Raw genomic sequence first — 17842 nt, 5'->3', positions numbered from 1 at the left:
TGTGCACTCACAGTCCAGAAAGCCAAACGTGTCCTGGACTCATCCCCAGCGCTGTGGGCAGATGAGGGAGGGATTCTCCCTCTCTGCTCCATTCTCATGAGACCCCACCTGCAGTGTTGCATCCAGGTCTGGGGCCCCCAGCATAAGAAGCACATGTACCAAAGCTGAGATTGACTGTTTGGTTCAGGCACTCTGCTCTAGTTGTGTATTGGAGAGAACTAAACCTCCAGATGCTGAATTGCCCAATGGTCTCATCTCTGCATCACTGAGCCTTTCTCAGTTAGCTTGTGATTTGTATTCATGTCATTCCCAGAACTTTTCATTTTTAAATTGGGAAGCAAGTTAGAATTAATGTCCAAGGCCACATACAAAGTCTGTGGCCAGTCTATGAATAAAAACACCTGAATTTGCACTCCCAAAATACTAGACTGTCCTTTCTCTCCATTCTGGCTTCCATTTGAAATTGTCAGATCTCCATATTTGCACACAAAAGTAGGTATAAAAGATATCAACTGGAAGAATTTATACTCAAGTCTGCATTGCATAGGCACAATTTATTAAAGTAAACATAATTTCACTATGAAAATGTGGGACTTGCAATATTCCAGGCTTGATCACAAATATTATCTTTTAATTCATTTTATATTTGATCTCCCCCTTATTGTTGTCCACTATCTTATTCTCATAGGATAAGCCTTCTGTTCCACCTCCTTGCATAGGCTCATAAACATTCAGCAGTTTAATTGCTTTTCAGGAGATATTTTCATCCCCACGCAGCAAATTAAAAAACTGTGTTACACTGCAGAGGTGTACAGCCAGCCAGCATGACCATGAAGGCTCTGAAATTGGAGTCACCTCCATGTCCTTCCACTGCAGCAAAGTCTCAGGCCTGGGTGGGCAGCCCTGCTCTCAGGATGCTTTTCTCACATCATGTTCTGCTTTCCTACCTGCTGCTGCCAGTGAAGATACTCCTTTTAGCTCAGGAACCTTTTCCTTAGGATAGGAATTGCTGGAAGTATGGGAGACAAGAGGATTTTGTGCACGTTGTGTTTGTGTGCCAAATAGAAGCAATGCAGTAAATAGCTCAGTTGTGATTACAAATCACACAATAATTACAAAATCATTGTTTGATCCTGGCGTGGTGTAATAAATGTCTCGGCCTCTTCTGCTTGATACCAGAGATTTTTAAATATCTATCAGACATGTATAAATAATATCAGTATCTGAACTGAAGGTATGTTGCAGAGAGCTCAGGATGTTTAATGTCCTGATCTCTCTTCCCCACAGTAAAGTATTAGCAGGACTTTCTAGCCCTCACTAACATACTCTGTTTCCTCTGTGCAGTGGAAGAAAGAGAAGCTTCTCTTGTATGGAAGAGGTTATTTTTTCCTTGGAAGCACATGGCTGAGCTAGAGCTTGCTCTGTGGTGCTGTGGGAAAAGTGTTATTTAACGTTGAAGTACTATTGGATTAGTTTCCATATGTGTTCTTCCATATTCAAAATGAACGTGTATTTATATCAGTTATCTCTCCCAATACATGTAGATGTAGAACAGTCCTGAATCCTGCCCATGGGAATGCTGTGGAATCTGCTGGGCTCTTTCCATGCCTTTCTTACCAGAATGTCAAAGGGACAGTGTCCCACTGAATAGTCAAAAGCAGATCTGGAGCAAGAGAGCTGAGATTTTGGTGGAGATTCTGCACTTCCCAGCAGAAAAACCAGAGTCAGCCACCCAAACCCCTGTGGGTACTGAGAGCAGAGGAAGGGAGCAGGTTTGCCTGGGACATGTGTTGCTACAACAGGCTGGCAGCAGCCACCCCCCTGCCCTTCTGAGGGAATAACAGCCTCCACTGCTGCCAGCTGTAGCACAAAATCGAAGCCTCTGCTCCAGTAACAAAGGATCAGACTCAATCCTTCCCAGTCATGCATGAAGGCAGAGGGGCTGCAGCCCCATGTGACAGCACATTTTGGCTTTATCAAAGATGAAATAGAAAAAATCAAAACCTTAGGGAATGTCATTCAAAGTTAGGGGGAAAGGCCCCCAAACTTACAAAAGCTGTTTGTTTGACAGTGCAGCATCCTGGAAAAGTGGGAAGTGTCACCTAACCAGATGCTTTCAAACAGAAGAGTCGTCTCTCAGGATAACATCAATTCCCCTGTTCTTTCTGGTGCACAGGCTGGATAGCAAGGGGTTGGATTGAACAGGTGCTGCACCTGTAAATTTGGCATTTTCTAACTTTCTACCACTTGACTTTGCAACTTCAATAACTTCTGGGGTTTCTTTACATGCAGGACACGTCCACACACCGAGACACACATACACACACGCACTTGTCAAAATCCCTTGCTGTGATGCATTATGCATACTTTTGAGAAAAGTTAATATGATCCTGGAGCTTCCATAATGGCTAAATTGGCTTTTACACAAAATTGTCGCTGCTTGGTGAGGAACTTTAATTTAACTGATCTTTTTTTGTGCAACTTGATGCCGAGTGCATTGTGGCAGTTCGGTGATAACAATAATATTAATATATGGATTCAGTCTGCTGGCTCTATCAGAAGATATTTCTTTGTGTTACGGTCATGGATGTTTGTATTGAGAAAATTCAGCCCCAAAGAACAAACTTATTAATGCCGTGGCAACTCGAGTCTTTAGTCATAAAGCACAGAGAAATCTGGGTCTCGAGGAAATTGCTTTCATTTATTCCGTTCTTTCATGGAGGAGAGCGTTTTCGTGGCTTGCTATAGACAGCTCACAATAGCAAAGGAATTGCATCTCTTGGGCCTTGAAGTGTAATTAATGGTTCAATCCACCCTATACCTAAGGAAAAGCCTTTTTAATTACCTATCAAAAAGAATTCTGCAGTTGATCAAATAGTGCTATCAAGGGGGCAGACTTGGTAAATAGGCCTCTGATTTGTTCACTCAGGGGTTTAATAACTGGTGTGAGGCCAGGAGTGAGCAGACAGCCCTTCTGTCAGAGATGGTCCTGTGAGCTCCAGCCACTGGAGAAGGCAGCACCATCACCTTTAATTTTGACCCTTCCTTTTGGCTGCAGAGCTCTGAGGACTCGGTGTGGTGTGTGTGAGCCATCAGCCAGCAGCTCTCTGGAGCCACACCACATATGTGTTTGTGGTTTCTGTCGTGGGAGGAGGGTCAGTGGTGTGGTAGGATCAGTGTAGCCCCTGCAGCTCCTCTGCCTGGCTGCGCTGGCTGTTGCTGCAGGAGCAGGGCACGAAGGCAGATGGCTCTCAAAGAGCATCAGCTTTTGGATCAGTGCATTGGGGAAGGCCAGGTTTGCTATTATTTGATTTTTCTCCACCTCTGCCACTTGCTCTGCCTCATGACCTATTTCTCAGACCCTCTGGGGACGCTGGGTGTCCTTTGAGCCACTTAGAAAAACAACACGAGAAACTCCAAATTAAAACAGACCCTTAGGATTCTTCCCAGGTTAACCAGAGGGCAATGGAACGGGCCTCTTTGCAAGGAATATTTGAAGTGGAACAGATCAGAGCTTTCCAGGAATCAGAATTTCTGATTAGAGGAAAATGACAACTGGGAAAAAAAAAAAAAAAAAAGGCCTAAAAGTATTTTGTGTCAGGCTGAACATCTTCTGTGAAATGTTTTATTAAAAGAAAATATTTAGACCAATGAAACATATAGTTTCCCCAAAAAAAAACATTAGTTTTCAAGTGATGAATTTTCTAGCTCTAGCTTCTACCAGTACTTTCAGATTAAATACCAGGTTGTGGTAAAGAGAAACATTAGTTAAAATTAAACATTTTGGTTTTTTCAGTGTTTCACAATCACATTATAGGCACGATATTTGGATTTCAATTAGGCTTATTTTTAGTAGGAAGACATTTGACTTTTTTTTTTCTTTTGCACCCGCTCTCAGTGAATCTAAAAAATCATGCTAAAATTCTGAAAACCCCGTTTGGCCACTCTGAGCATATGACATAAATTGAAGCAGAGAGAAGGAAAAACAGAGGCAGAAAATGGAGCAGACAGAATTACCTCTGGGCAACAGATTAGGATTGTTTATGGGAGGGAAATTCAGTAAGACATGAAACTAAGTGAAGTGTTTTAATTAGATCCCAAATCAATGTCCAGATGTGGATTTTGAACAGTGCAGAGGGGTGTGTGTGTACACGTGCTCTGGGACTTGGTGTGGATCTCTCCCAGCTTTGCTGAGTTACACAGGCTGGACATTTCCCTCGGGCTGTGAATCCCCTACAAAGAGCACAGGCCTTTGCACACACATCATCTGTGTGCACAGCTGGTGATACAGTTCCAGAGAGAGGGACCCAAGTGTGAGCCGACTTCTGTCTTGCCCGAGAGCAGAAGGAACTGGTGTGGAGTGAGAAAATTCCTGTGCTGCTTCCTCTGCAGTGAAGTGAGCTCTGAGCAGCTACTCCTCTGTGTTCAGTGGTGTAGTTCTGACTCAGTTCATTTGGGATATCAGCTGACAACCTAAATTCGCTCATGCTGCTGCCTCTGGGCCAGTTGTGCTTATTTGTGTATCCCTGTGTATGCCAAAGGCTTATCACTGCATTTTGGGAAGTGTTTCTTATTTGGCTGTAAAGGGCTCACACTGCAGCTGTCTGAGGAGGACTGTCTGTCCCCCTCAAAGGAGAGGAAAAAATCTTTGACTGGGAAAGAAAACTCTGTGTGGGTCACAGGTACTGCCAGCACCTCCACCCCAGTGCTCTGTATTTGTACAGTCCCTCTGTAGTTGTCACTGACCCTGTTTGAAGGTACTGTAGGTCTTCTCCCAGCCTCTGCTGGAGCTCTGCTTGCTTTGCATAAATAATGATATATTGACTGGAATGTGGGATCAAACCTTTGTCCCCCAAATCCCAGTTCACTGTTAGGTCTTTTGTATATTTAATTAGTTGTACAATGTTAAATTGCTCCAGTGAAAAGACTGATGAACAGGTTAACACAGTGACCGTGTTTCCCAATAACAATAATCAAAAATACTGCGAAACCTTCCAGCCCCTTTTTGAGGCTGTAACCAGGAAGGTTCTCAGACTGATTTGGTTTGACAAGCAGTAGGGCATGACCCTGAGGTAGGACCACGAGACTGCCCAGATTGCACTACACTAATCCTCTGCCTTCTGCTTGGTTGTGCTGAGGGGTTGGTGACCCCCAAGGCTTTGGGCAGACAGTGCCCAGGTTTTATGCAGGACATAACTCATAAGCAGAGGCTCCCCAGCAGCCAGACTCGATGCTGTCTCTGTAGCAGCAGTGCTGGACACGTGGCAATATCTCACAGCCATTTCTGATATCTCATAGAAGTTTTCTCTGGCTTTTCCCATTAGATTCATTATTGATTCCCTTTTGTTTAGTGCTGGGCTTTCCAATTAAGTAGTGACTTTAATTATACTGCAAAGTGTATAACATTGGTCTTGATTATTAACACTGACCCGTGGGATAATGAAAGGAGCACCAGAAAGGCTAAATTAAAAAGAATCAAAAAAATTAACAACCTTTTCCAAGAAGCCACCTTCTGTTCAAATGCAGTAATTTTCCTCTTTTACATTTTTGCAGTGCCTTTGTGTATATTAATTGTTGAAGACAAGTTCTGCATGACTGTCAGCACTAATAAATGTAGATTTAGTGAAGGCTGAATTTGATTAACTAGGGAGCATGAAAAGTAACTGATTGCAGTGTTGTGTTTAAATGCAGTGAGACTGGAAGCCATTCCCTGCAATTTGTCTGCACCAGAACGTACTCTCGAATACATGAATAGTTTACCTGAGGTGGATTGCATAACACTGACTAAAAATTAGACATCCAATTTAAGGCAATCGACTTGGCTGCCTTTATGGTCAGTGGAGAAGAAGATATGGCAGCATTGCTTATCATGTACAGTGTGTCATGTCCTCTGCAGGTCTCTCCCCCAGAAGCCTAGGACAACCAGCTTAAATAGCATTTCAGGTGAATCCCAAATGCTGGATGCTCCAAGGCATACAGAAATGGAGGGAATCTCTGTATTAGCAACACACATGGAAGAACAACCTGCCACCATGGGCAGCCTGGGAAAGGTCCCCCCAGCCAGCAGCTGTGGAGGCAAAGCTGTGGCTGCAGCCCAGCTTTCATCTGGGAGGAAAAGAAAAGATGATCAGAAAGCTGGTTTGCATCCCTCAGTTTTTCTTACCTATCACAACTAAATATGTCCTGTGTGACCTCAAGCACAACTGCTTGGGGTAATTATTTGAACTTGAAAACAGAAACCACAGTATTTCCGTAGAAGGAGGAGTATTTCCTCCTCTAGAAGAGCAGTCTTCAAACTGTGTAAGCTGTTCCTTGACAGGTAAATACATATCTGTAGTGCAGAAGCACTGCTGAGATCCAGCCAGGGCTTCCAGCCGTGTGTGGCATTTCAGGTTCTTTCATTTCCCTCCCCTGGGCCCACGGATGGTTGATGCCCGCTATCACTTCCAGGGAGAAAAGGGTATTCCTGTACATTTCTGAGCTGTCATGTTATGTTACACTCCATGGTGTCACATTACAGGATAAAAAGAAGTAACAGAACAAGACAGGCAATGAATTCAGCGTGGTATTTCTTTTCCTTTTATGTTTCCTTGCATGTTATCTCTGTTACACTACACCTGAGATTCTTTTTAGGGCTTTGAAGGAGTTCTAATGGTTTGAAATAAGGTTCCCCTTTTCTTTCTTAAAATATGTATGCAAATTTAGTTCTGCTGACAATGTGAGATATGTATTATCTCCAGTTGTCTTCCTTGTGTAACTTTAAAGATTAGCAAGTTCTGATTCCTATTTTATTTGGATAGGTTTCATACTATAGGAAAGTCAAGGTTTCAGGTCACATAACCTCAAGGTATTTTAGTTGTTGGTGATTGTGTCTTTGTGATAAAAACGTGAACAGGCCAAAATGTCAGACAATTTACTCTTCTGTCTGAAATAAAACTGAATTGTGAACTCCCAAGTTGATGCAGTGTTTCATTTTAATAGTGTCAGTTCTTGCTTGTTTTGCCTGTGTCTCCTGTTTTGAGTGAATTTAGTGCTAATAAAAGTGAGAGACTCTTAAAAGTAGCCAGAGCCAGAAGGACCTGACAGTTACAGGGCAGCAAACGTAAGCTCCCTGTCTTGATTAGCTTGATCTAGATGCTTTCCAAGGTTTTGTTTCTCTGAAACAGCACCTGCCAGTTAAGTTGTTTGAAAGTTTTATGATATTGAAGTATGGGGCCTCTATTTTCTGTTCTTCCAGCTTTCTGAAATGTCCTTGGCTTCTGTTATACTGCTTTAAGACCTTCTGCTGCGGTCTCAAAAACAAGCCATCGTCCAACCAGGTCACCTTGCTGGATGCAGCTCCAGAAGGAGGTCCAGGGACAGTTGCTTCCCATGCAGTCTGTGCATTCTTTTCCCTATTTCTGCCAAACCAACTGGCTGTCTTAATAAGAACTCATTGTGCAGTTTTGGCCTGCATCCCTTTGGCCACAAGACATCCTGCAGCAGCTGCATGTTCCCACCTGGAGACTTGCTCTGAAATGTGGGGCAAGCCTTGAGGAGCAGGAGCCTGTGCCTTGTTGTCTTCTTTGTGAAGCCAGCACCAGGCTGATCTCTGTTGTCTGTTCCTTGGCTGTGCAGGGTGTTTAAATAACCCTTGTGAAGGAGGCATCTTACCATGTGTGTTACTAAGTCTCAGAACTTCAAGTTGGCGAAAAACCCTGTTTCCTGCAGAGAATTCAGTTATAGGTGATACATTTTGTAGGGATCACTTATGCAGTGACAGGAAGCCCTTCAGTGGAGGACAACAGCAGAGCTGGATACCTTCTGTGTCCGAACTAAACAGAGAACATGAGGACAACTACCATGCAAGCATCAGGCAAAATCCCTGTTCCCTTGGCCTAAGAAGTGCACCCACAATTTCTGATGGTGGTCAGGATTTATCAGTAAGGCATTAGGCAGCTTTAAATTACTGGACATGTCATCTCTGTGTATTACTTCTGCACAAAGCTCCCTGTTCCTCAGCTTCCAGAAATTAAACCCCCTGGCATTACATTTTACCTGTGTGAGATGCCTTCAGGTTGTCAAATAGTTCTTTAATTAGTTTATTTTCTTCTGTGCTCCAAGGGATGAGTATATTATTTATGCCACACTCCTAGACTTTTGCTAGTCTGCATTTATGTATTTTGTCTTCTGAATGCCCTCTCAGAGGGCTGCCCTCTGGGGTGGCATGAAGCACACCTCTGGCAGACACGGTTGTTCAGACTTGACTAATGGTAGAATATTAATAGCAGCAATAATAATTAAAGCAGTGCACTAAAATACCCGTGGGTGTTGTTGCTAAGTTAGTCTGTACCCCTAAAATTTCAGAGGAAAGGCATAAATTCTGGTTATTTCCATCCACGAAGTGAACAGTTGTCTCATTCAGCAACTGGAGTGAGCTTTCATCCCCGCTGTGGATGTTTCATTAGGACACAGTTCTCCCAGAGGGTCATGGTGCAGTTTACATTAAACTCAAGATAAAAATGACATTGAAGCTTTGCTCCTGTATTTTCTACCTTGCCTGAAAACAAATGCTTGACCTCTGGCTAGTCCACTGGCTTATTGCCTTGGTGTTATTAACCCACATGTACCAAGAGACAGGGAATTTGTGTTCTGTTTGCTCAGAGAGGAGCACTCAACTCCTCTGCCTGACAGACCTGGGAATCTACGGAAGCAGTGGGGGAAAAGTTTTTCTAAGTAGAGGCTTGAGCAAATATTCTGGATGGAACAGGCTGAATGTGTGTGTCTACAGATGAGGGGTGAGGAAGGGCAGGGCTGTGCACAGAGGCTCAGCCTGCTGGGCACACAGTTAATGGGAATGCTCTGTGTGCAGGGTCATCACTTCTGTGGGCGAGTAGGAAAAGATGCCAGATAACAGAGAGTGGAAAAGGCAGTTGTTTCTCAGCAGGCCAGCGTGGGCAGGAGCAGTGCATGAAAGTTGAAGTGCTACAATGGCTAGATCTTCTCAAGGTCAGGAAAAGACTAACACGTGTCCTTGGCTGCCCAAATTCACAGTCATACTTCTGTACGTTACCTGTTCCAGGATCTGTGCCTGATTTCTGTCAACCTGAGTGAAAAGTAAGCATATGTTGACCTGTTTGGTTTTGTTTTTTTTTTAAATTAGGATAAGAGCTCATAAATATAAAAATATTGCACTGTTTTCCTGCTGTGAAGTGTGTGTTCTAGGTGTTAGCTGTGTGCTAGACAGCAAATGTGGTTGGATTTTTAAAAAACATTTTCATTTCTAAACGTAACCAAAACTAAGTCAAAATGCCAGAGTTTTCTGAAGTTTTATGAACTGAAGCTATAGAAATACTTAGAAGGTAAGAAACTGTTGTTAACATTTAACTTCTGAGTGCGTGAAATCGTTGAATACTGTGCTGTTCACCTCTAACTAGCCTTTAATTTAAACAAAAGTTATAAAAGTACAATTAGGCTCCAGTCCAGTGAAGCACTTAAATATGTTCCTAGTTTTAAGTGTATGAATAACCCCAGTGAAGTTAAGACATGCTTAACTGCTTTACTTGAAGAGGACATTTCTTGAAGTAGTTATAATATTTAAAGAACAATCCTGAAAGTATCACTGGGAAAGATGTAGAGAGGAGTAAAGTCCCATCTGCACTTCAGGATCTGACTGCTCTTGCCTAATGATTTATCCTATGGCGTCCTGATCCAGAGTTTATTGGGAGCTTGGGATGTGCTCCATCATCTGGTTGTCAGGCAGTTTCCTACCCCTGTCTACGGAGGGGAACACACACATGCACCTTCATTTGTCCTCCCTGCCTGACTCAGGCCTTTTCTAAACATGCTGCTGCTGCCACCAGGCTCAGCTCAATCCCATATAGAGCATCTAAACATCATGGATTTAACACTCCCATTTTCAGTGCTAAATCAATGTTCTTTATGCCTTTGTTCTTGGAACACTGCTCTATTCGAACCATAATTCTTCCCACATACCATAAACTTGGTCTGTTTTCACTCTGATAGAAATGGATCATTTAAAGAAGGAGGAGGAAGCCTGTGACCACTGTTAAAACATTTCAAGGCCATTGCTGGTTAGTGAAATGAGCTTGTGCACACCTCAACCAGGTTCTGGGATTACCAGGGAAGTATTACCTTTCTGGGCTACAACCAGCCTTGCAGCTGCTGGGACAAGGCAAGAGTAAGAGCTTCTCACTGCAGTTTTGGCAGGCAGTGAAACCCAGTTTATGGCTGACCTCCCACTGGGTGGTTTACTCCTCCAATCATCCTGTATTTGTACATAGGTAGAGAGAAACATTCTGCTGCAGAACAGAATCTGACCAAAGATTAAAGCTGGTCTCCTGTGAAATACACCGGAGCCCATTAAAGAAGGGACTGTTTGCCAAACATTGTTGTATATCCTCCCAAGACCATAAAAAACATTGTTAGCTGAAATAATAGTGGAAAGTTATTGCATTCCTCTATTCTCCTGCTTACCACCACACTGCAGCGTGACAGCAAAGCTGTAATGAAATTTGTGAAGAGCTCTGCAGCACTTACCTTGAAAACTTCTTTATTGCCCTACATTTCTAGGGAACACTGTGATATTCAGCCTCTGTCCAGCAGCAGCAACACCAGCTGAGGGAGTGAGATAGTCAAAATTCAACAAAAGTGCCTTGAATTTTTAATATTAAATACTTGCGGTACATTTTTTAATAGTCCAGGATAACTTTCTGTATTTACATATTATTATCTGAATAACAAATAGCTTCAAGGGTACAGCCAACTGTTCCATGCAGATGGAAAATGGTGAGTTTACTCTTATACATTATTTATTGAAAATAATGCCTTTGATTTCATCAACTCCACTGTTTTTCCCTGATGTCTGGCATGGACTCAGAACTCAATAGGAGATACACTTCAGAGAAGGTGGTTTTCTTCAGATATGTAGTCTGCTTTTGGATATCTAGGCTGTTACCACCTCACTCCCCGCAGACCTGCTGGGATTAATTCTTCCTTTGCCATAAAGAACCTTTTCTGGGATCTTGATGCATCACTTTGAGTGGAAAAGTACTTAACGGGAGGTCTGCTCACAGTGGCTGCTGGAGGTGCAGATGGACAGCTGCCTTCCCACTGCTGGAGGGAGAGCAATGACCCTTGGTGGCAGGAAAAACAAGTGGTGCTCCAGGGTAGCAGCCAATTTTGGGAATGCACCCTAGACAACATTTTCTGGCTTCTTGGAGGGCTCTTTGTGAACCTTCCCTGTTTGAAATGTGAGGTTTTAGTTTTGGCGAAGCTCTGAGATGAGGGTGTATGTTCTCTGTTCTCCATGGGCAAGATAGTTCCCAGAATTAAGCTTTAAAAAGTTGGACAAAAGGTAATGTTTTCCTGCATATGTTTTGCTGGTAAGAACTTTGAATCAAATTGACACAATGCCTTTAGTTTTGCCTTTGTTTCGTATCACTTCACCATTTTCACTGACATTTATGTTTCAGTTCAAAGAACTCTCCAATCTCAAAGCAGAATTTTGTAAGACCACCTTTATGCTTTTTTTTTTTAAGACAATTCTTCTCTAATTTTTACTTTTAAAGGATGCAAGCTAAAAATCCAGTTGGACCAGTGACCAGGATCTTTGTGAAATCTAGAGAATCACTGAACAAGCCATTTGTGTTTAATTGCCTAAAATTAGGCAGAATACATACCACTTGAAATTTAGTTGAGGCTCTTCCTTAAATTTAAGTGCAGCACCATTAAAAATAAAGTTGCACGGGGGGAATATGTTTTCTTTGGGGATTTTTCAAAAGCATTTGAAAGCAGATCTCAGCTTCTCCATTAATTTCCAATGAGCCTAATGCTTTGTGATGCAGCATGCATACAGCCAGAGGCAGATCTGAACGGGCACACCAGGGGATAGAGTGGAAATTTTTTACAGATGGTATTTCAAAACATATTAGTGACTCGAGTTAAGTTCCCAAAAAAAGGCAAATGCTTTTTACTACGGAGGGATCTGAGCGGGAGCTTTCAGCCATTTTTCATGTTAATAAAGGGGCTTGTTTTAAAAGTGATTGAAACTAGTTTTAGCATTTTTATATGTATAAATCAATAATAGTATTAGACATGATGGTGTGTTTCTGGTATTGTTTGCCTGAGGAAAGCCAGAAATAGCTCACTGAAATAGAAGGCCTCTTATTTTATGTGTGCAGCAACTACTTCCAAAGAGTCTAATAATCCTAAATATAAGGGTTAATATTCTTTATGAGTAAAGTCATCTTCATGCTGTGTATGTTAACTATGCATATATATTGAGTTATCAGTCATTGATTGACAGTTCTCAGGGCTTTCTACTATGAACATACAATAATTTGTCATAGAGAAGGGAGGAATTAAACCAAATAGAACAAGTGTGCTATAAAACAAAAGGCACAAACATGTATTGTTTGTTGGTTGGTTTGTGGGGGGTTTTTTTGTGCAGAGCAATTGGTCACAGTTGTACTGGCCTGGAATTTAAAAAGAAAGGAAAAAGAGCAAAAAGTAAATTGTCTGGTTCTCAGGAAACACTTGTCCAATGTGTATTATTACAACTTCATGGGGAACTTTAATGTACCTGTGGAACTGCCTGAGTCCCAGCTTGAAAGGGCTCTCTCCTTCATGGATGTGTCACAGGACAGAAATTCCTGTAAATTTGGTCCTTCCTGTTGGAAATAGGACAGAGAAGAGAGAGTTCTAAGGTATAAAAGACAGCTATTTTAAAAAGGCTGCTGCTGTTCTTCATTCTGCAGATCCTACAGACATGAAATCCAATTGTTCAGCCTGGGAATATGGGAAATTCCCAGGACTAGATGTGTGCTGGAAGACTCATGGTGTAGTGCCATCATTTGTGGTTGACATGAAAGGACACTTCTTCTTGGTACAGGAAGTGTCTGAGGTTGGCTCAGGATCAAGGAATTGGCCTGGTTTCTTGCTGATGAATGTGGGGGATTTCTTTCTTAGACTTTTGGATGCGAAATAAGAAAAAATGTGTCAAGGGACATATGAAAAAAGGAGTAGATTTAAGATCTCACTTTATGTGAAAATGACCATTAGCATTGCTGTGTTCCAGAAAAGATGGAGGAAGGGTTATTTTAATGGATTTTCTCTGACTTACAGCACCGACAAGGATTGCACTGTATCTTGTACCTGCACCTCTCCAAATAAATTAAGGAGAAAGGAGAAGGTGTTGATTTTTATTCTGTTGGATAAATCAAAGTGGAGGCTGTTCCATAAGGAACACAGTCTGTGAAGAAGGTATCTCCTGCTATCACCATAAGTTCTAGTTTTTCTGAAAATGACTCACTTCTCTTTTTACCTGAGTTGTAAATACAATGGGCTGCTTTTCTCAAGAGTATCAGTGTTCTGTACCACTGCTCCCTTGATCACAGTTGTATTTGTATTATGTAATTCTCAGGGAATTCTGTCCATGGGCTGCAAAACAGGAGGGGAAAGTAAGAGCAAACCTTAAGTTCAAAAACTGTCCATTTGGGGTTTTTTCCCCCGTTTGGATAGGGCAGGAAAATCCATTCTTACTGGAAAGAGAATGTTATGGTATAATGCAGTTAACACCTTCTGTTGAGAAGGAGAATTAATTAGGAAGGAGTTGGAGCCTCTGGGTGACAGATTCATGATCCATGAAGCTAATCTGTTTTGTAGCCTGTCACTGCTTTTGCTGCAGACTGGTCAGCAGCTGGATCCCATGCTGGGGAAGGAGATGTTTGCAGCTTGTCACGTTTTCACTGCTGTGCCAGTGTGGAACAGGAAAGCAATGCTACTTTATTTCTGCAGCTCAAAAGTTACTGTTCCATCTAGCACTGGCTGTAAAGCCTCGGTGGGTTTCTGGAGAAGGAAATCAAGCGTTGAACTCGCCACTAAATTTAGTGATTTAGCTGTGGTGAATCGTCTGTGCCTACAGAAGTCACAGCAGCATTTAGGTACTAAAAGGTAACCGTGTAGGTAAGACTACTCTGAGCCTGTGGTTTAACTGGGCTCAAAATGCACATTGACCTGATGATTAAAAGTAGTATTTGTTACCTTATTGTTAATCTTATTGATATTTATCTTTGTCCTTTCATTGATCATGTACCAAATGAGGAGCTGTTCCACTTCATTCTCCTACTGTGGCTGTAAAACATGAACACAGACCATTCTGCAGCTTTCAAGGTACAGAGCACGTTGGGGTAGGGGGGTTTTTTGTGCCAGAACTGCAGATGTTTCTTCATGCCCAGCAATTTCATCAAGTTTGTTAAGGAGAAGAACCCACAGTCATCTCCATCCCAGTGGTTCATTGGAAAAACATATCTTGTATTAAATACTTTAAAGATTCATGAAGCAGCTTTAATTTTGTTTGCATTTCTTCCTGAAGGGTAAAGCTGTCAGAAATCTCTAAATGCATTGCCTAATCCATTTCCAAACTCAGTATATTAAGGTCTGCAAGCAAAACTCATTTTTAGACTAGCAAGTTTGCAGACAGGAGAGAAGGCAGGGGAAATAGAGCAGGAAGGATTTTTCTTTCCTTGGTAATGCACTGAACTACCTGCATGGCTGCAGTGTCAGTCCCTCACGAAAAATAGTGCAACCCAAATGGGCTGTAAGAGCAGCTCTGATAAATAGAGGACTTCACATGTTTCTGTTGGATCAGATACAAATAGAGTAAATACATCTATCAGGGAATGAAGGTTCAGACAAAAGAAAATTTCCTTCCCTTTATTGCCTCCCAGCTTCCAAGGTTGCCATGGGCAGGTTCATGTGCAGCTGAGTAGCTTTTGTTTTCTCATGTCCCAGTTTCTAATCTATGACCTTTTTATGTTAGTACATGATTTTATTTCCGAGGTTCTGGTCTGCCAGCTGAAGAGCTTTTTCTGTTTTCTTATGCCTGCAAAGACAGTGCTCACAGTTGGGCTCAGGAGGCTGGCTGGGAAATGTTCATTTAAGGAACTGATTCAATGCAAGGTAAAGAATGAGTGAAAATCATCTCCAGAACAGAGAAAAATGACCTGACATCAAGCTGTCTGTCATGTACAAAGGCAATACCTCTGGGTTGCTGGCCAAGCTCTGCAGTAGCAAATACAGAGCGAGAACACTCAAAGACCTTTCCCAAGACAACAGCAGGATGCCTCAGGTTTGATGCTTGGCATGTTGTATGAAAGGTGCCTGAAGGGCTGTTTCACATATCAGGTCTAATCCATCCTCAGCTGGCCCATGGAAATGATTAGCCATGGCATTGTCAGCCTTTGCTTGGGATCCCTGCTCCTAAACATCCCTGGTGTGTCCCTCCCCAGTTCACCTGCCTGCCCTGGAGACAGGCTCTGCTTCTCATGCAGACCTGAGCTCCTCTGCTGGTTGTGCACTGTGGGGCCTGTTGGCAGTTCATAATGCTAATTTAAAATCACACTAATATTAAATGTAAGCTGTACCTGGCCAGCTCAGACCATCGTTTCCTACCACAGAGGTCAAGTGTATGCTCTCAATTCTTCCCGAACTCAGCAGTGTTGGGTGTTAATGAGGCCAAGTTTCAGCCATCAATTACTGTAATTTTCCTCTCTCACCCAGTTGCCAGAGTTCACAATGTGGTCACACCTAATGCAGAGAAGTGGAGAGCGTGCTGGTACCCAGCTCCCTTCCCTGGCAGAGCACTGGGGTGCCTTAGACACCCAGGCACTCCACTGCACAGCATCAGGGCTGCCAAAAAGGGATGGTTTCTTAATATCTTATCACAGTTTTCTTGGTGGTAAGGCTGAAGGATTATGAGGGTGTGCCTTGCTAGGACATCTTTGTACAGTTTGATTTCTTCACATTCCTGGTAATTTTCTTCTCATAAGAAATAATAAACATGACCAGTCTCATGCTAAGCTCCTCCATCACCCATAGGTGTCTTGCCTGATGCTTCACATGTTCTGACACTCTGACTTTCTCTGCCTTGCACACAGGCAGGACTGACCCATGGCAGTGCACTTGCTCTCTTGTCAGCCTCTGGCCAAGCAGAGGTGGCAGGAGGTGACAGCCATGGTTGTACTCTGATGGCAGTTTGTTCTTCTGTGTGACTTGCTAATGTCACTGTTTGGCTCAGTGTGTCAAGTGCTGGTTAGAGTTTCTTGGAATAAAGGAAGTATTAACTGTAAATTGCTGTGACTGGTATCCAATTAGAGAATACATTGGGAAGAACTTGGGCGACAATCCAGCAAAGCACTTAAGCACCCACTGATTTTTAAGGAAAGGCCCCTTAACTGGGATTGCTCATGCTCTCAAACATCATCAGTAGCATTTTCCAGTGGACCAGTACTTCTTCCTGACTACCTCAGCACATCCATCTCATTTTCTGAAGTGACCTAAGGAGCTGGGAGTTCAAGGTTGACTTGAAGTCTGAAGGAAATAAACTCCTAAATCACTGCTGTGCTTTGAAAAGTCTACTCAGCTGGACAGCTGCTTTTGCTGTTCTTCATCCTCACTGCAATAAATAAAACTATGACAGCTTTTAAACCACTGCTAAATTATGAGCTTTGCCTTTGCCTGTCTAGATGTTCCTGTTGCATTGGGATTACCCAAGATATTCCTATATGTAATGGTCAGGGTATTCTTTCCAAATGCAACCATAATGCAATTTTTCAGCTATGTCTTCCTCGTAGAAAAAGGGGACAACTGGCAGAAGGAAGATGCAGTGAGAAGGGATAGAGATGGACCTAACCCAGGTGCATCTCTACTTCTGACTCTTGTGGTCATCCCACCTTTCCTTTAATTGCTTGTCCCTCTATGTAGTAAATGCTGCTTTGACTGACCTCTCGTTCTTGCTGCTCTCCCTCCTCCTCTGCCACAACCTCCTTTTTGTCTCCAGACTTCGGTTACATGGTTTCTCTCGTCCCTTCTTTCCTGTCAGCTCTTAAGTGTTGATGCAGTAACACTGTAATCAATGACAAGTACTCAGGTCCCTGGGCAAGTACTGCTGGGATGAGGAGTTATGAATAATTGCACTTTACTAGAATTCATAACTGATTTCCAGAGGTTACTCAGCAGTCAAGCGTTTGTCGCCCTCCCTATCCCAATGACTGCTGAGAGGGGGAAAAAAAAGTGATTGTTATGCCAAAGTAATGAGCAAAGAGGTCAGAAAGTTTGATAAGAGCAGGAGAAGTCGTTCCCTGTGATTTCATTAGCGGTGTTTTAGAGAGCAGGTTCAGTAATTGCTGTGGTAATTCTGAATGGCTTTTGACTGTGAGAACACATAGGTGTTTTTTAAAGTTAGAATATTTGCTAGTGGGAGAGAGTTCCACTAAAATAAGGCAGTATGATAATGGTAGTTAGAGAGGGGCATGGGCTGTGGGCTTGAGAAGCAGCAGTTCTGCTCTGTGCTGTGTGACTTCTCCAGGCCTCAATTTTTCTTCTCAAAATGGTCTATGGTAACATGTATGTGTCAGTGAGCAGCACAAAAGCAAATTGTGAATCAGGATGTAGCTGCCTTCCAAGGTGATGGCTTAGAGGGAGCAGATTTGTTTTGCAGATATTTCAGTGTGTGCCTGTACAACAGCCATCACATGATTGTTATTGCTGCACAAACTACAAAGTCAGAAAGGGTGGCAAATGCTCCTTGTATGGGCAAGTGCAAAATTTGCTTGAGTGAGCCCTGGTTTTGAAAGTAGGAGATCCAGTTCTGAGCTACCAGCAGACCTGCTGGTGGTTCCCCTGGGAGCACAGCCAGGGGGTAGCACTGTGGGCCTTCTGCAGGTTGTTTTTGAGGAAAGTCATTGATATTCCTTTGGTTTTGCAGAGGTGCTTTTAACTTTCCAGGGAGTGAGAGCTGTTGCAAAGATGTGTGCTCATCCCCTTTGTTTTATACAGGTTG

At 42.7% G+C, this 17842-nt stretch overlaps 1 protein-coding gene across 2 annotated transcripts in view; it reads left to right on the top strand.

Annotated features, from left to right (window-relative positions):
* The window catches only part of GALNT9 (polypeptide N-acetylgalactosaminyltransferase 9), a 379096-nt gene that overhangs the window by 270011 nt on the left and 91243 nt on the right, over window positions 1–17842 (top strand). The gene's annotated exons all lie outside the window — the stretch shown is intronic.

Source organism: Manacus candei, unplaced genomic scaffold, assembly GCF_025592945.1.
Source record: "Manacus candei isolate 608988 ecotype Guabito, Panama unplaced genomic scaffold, ASM2559294v1 h1tg000103l, whole genome shotgun sequence".
Lineage (NCBI taxonomy): Eukaryota > Metazoa > Chordata > Aves > Passeriformes > Pipridae > Manacus > Manacus candei.
The sequence above is the reverse complement of the archived record's forward strand: the minus strand, read 5'-3'. Positions and strand labels throughout refer to the sequence as shown.